Source organism: Notolepis coatsorum (assembly GCF_963971535.1).
Source record: "Notolepis coatsorum genome assembly, chromosome: 14".
NCBI classification, from domain to species: domain Eukaryota; kingdom Metazoa; phylum Chordata; class Actinopteri; order Aulopiformes; family Paralepididae; genus Notolepis; species Notolepis coatsorum.
In genome coordinates, this window is record NC_140178.1 from 95,161,668 (window position 1) to 95,164,167 (window position 2,500).

Consider the following 2,500-nt stretch of genomic DNA (forward strand, 5'->3'; position numbering starts at 1 on the left):
AGACGAATAGCCGGTTGCCTCTGGATCAATGAATGTCTAATATTGAATAATATTATTAGCTATTTTATTTTTAACATCCCTAATTACAACAGTCAAGAGGCTTGTTTCAAATTGATACATGAAAAACCCCACACACGCAACAACATCCACCTCAAACACAACAAAAGAACAGAGCATCTCATGAACTTATGTCATGGACTCTATGGACTGTCAGCTGAACTCGCACCAATGCATAGGGAAATAGTCAGACATCCCAGAATTATTTCATAATACAAGTTTTGAATGGACGTTTGGATTAAAATCATCCCGAAGACAGCACTGGAACGTTTGTGAGTATAGGCTCTGGCCAGATCGATCAATGAAATACGTTGCACGCTCAGCGCTGTGGAATGAAGGAAATGCGCATCGGGATCGGATTTGGATGTTATTCTTTGGAGTTGTGTTACAAATGGAACGGTCTTTCCCCGCCGAACACAAGTTACTTAACGTTACACAGGTCGCGCTATGCAGATGCTTAGATTGCTAACGTTAAGATAGCAGTGTAACTTAATGTTACACTAGAGCTCTCTGTCTGTCTGTGTTCGCACCTCTCAAGCACCCTGTAACACGCAGCGGGCCCCACCTCCCCCCTCTTTGCATTCCACCCAAAAACTGAATTTCAGTCCAGTTTCTGAACTATTAACAGCGGAGCTGTTTTGTAATATTCACTCGTCTCGCACACTGCAAGTAAATGATTTTTCCGGTTCGCACACACACATATTATTAGGGGCAAATATGAGGGAAATGCTCGCACTGTAGAGCATATATATAATTATATATATAATTAGTAGAGGTGGGCATAGATTAATTTTTTTAATCTAGATTAATCTATCTGCAATCCTGAATTTAATCTAGATTAAGGATTAAAATGGCTCAAAAAAAAAAAAAAAAACTGCCAAAGGCATTCAAAATATGTGTGTTCTACCCAAATAATGACCAGAAGTAAGTCCTTACTTTTTCTTTCCTCCTTATGTTTCTCAGGCCAGGTGGCCCATTACACCATGAGCCCATCTCCCGTTTCCAAAATGCATTACAGACTGTTTGAAAAAGCTGTTTTGCTATGATAATTGGTAATGAAATATCAAAATAATGTTCAATAAGATGTACTTGTGTTTAATAAGTTGTTTTATTCAGAAGTTAACACAAATATAATAAAATGTAAAAAATAATATTACCAGTACAGTACAGTATCTAGCACACTCTCAGGAGCAAAACAGAAAGAAGCATTTCAAACTTGAACTATGTGACATGGCTTGACTCAATCAGTCCAATCTCTATTTCTCCTTCTTCCACCAGTCACTCAGGCAGACCAGCTTGTTTTATGTAGCGGTGTCTACTTATAGTGCCTATAATATTTTTCCCGTTGGGTGCCACTGACAGGGCCAAACCCTGCCAATGCAAATCAACTGCTCCAGTGGAGTTGCTCAGTGGCCAATGGTGTCAACTGTGGTTGTACTGGGCAGCTCCCAGGTGTGAATGGAACTGTGTGAATGTGAAGCAGGGCGTTCCTGAAAAAGAGCATCTGTGCTCAGCGAACCTACCCTGGGTAAATAAAGGTAAAAAAAAAGAAAAAATTAATTTTTTTTTTTTTTTTTTTTTAGATTAATGCGTTAATTATATTATCGCGCGATACTAGTATAGCGTTAACGCAGCACGTTAACGCCGTTAACGGCCCAGCTCTAATAATTAGTAAACTGTCGGGGGCTTTTCTTGCCCCCCCTTAACTGATTTTCGAGGGCATTTGGTAAATTTTCGAGGGCATTTTGCCCCAAGCCCCCGTTTTCGAACCCTGCACCACGGTCGTCTGCCGCAGACATGCATCCCCTCTTCCATTAGTGTATGTGTGCGTGTGTGCGTGTGTGTGTGTGTGTGTGTGTGTGTGTGTGTGCGTGTGCGTGTGCGTGCGCGCGCGTGTGAATAGAATAGAATAGAAATAGAATAGAAATACTTTTTATTATCCCGAGGGAAATTTGACACTGCAAATCGCTCAACATTAAACATTTAGACAGAGCGGGTCACAAATAAGAATAACAAAACCAATCAAATTGCCCAAGAATAAGAATAGAATAAAATAGAATAAAAATGGAATAGAATATACAGTAAATAAATACAGTACAAATATGTGTGTGCGCACGCGTGTGTGTGTGTGTGTTGGGGTGAGTGAGGTCATCGACCCCGCTGTGAGGCTCACCTGCTCTGTGTGGTTATGTAACGTGGCAGCCTGCCAAGCGGCAGCCCGCTGGCCTGTAACACACTCTCCGTGGGACCTCCCCGCCTCTCTGTGTCACTGTGCCGCCTGGCGTTATGTCATGCGTGAATCTTGTGTTGTTGTTGTTGTTGTTGTTGTGGTTCTCTGCTTTTAAATTGTTTTCTAGTTTTAAACACTCCTACTGTATATACTGGTAGGTACATACTGGCTGCACACTGCTCCTAAATAGTTAGGATGGGTCAAATGCAGAGG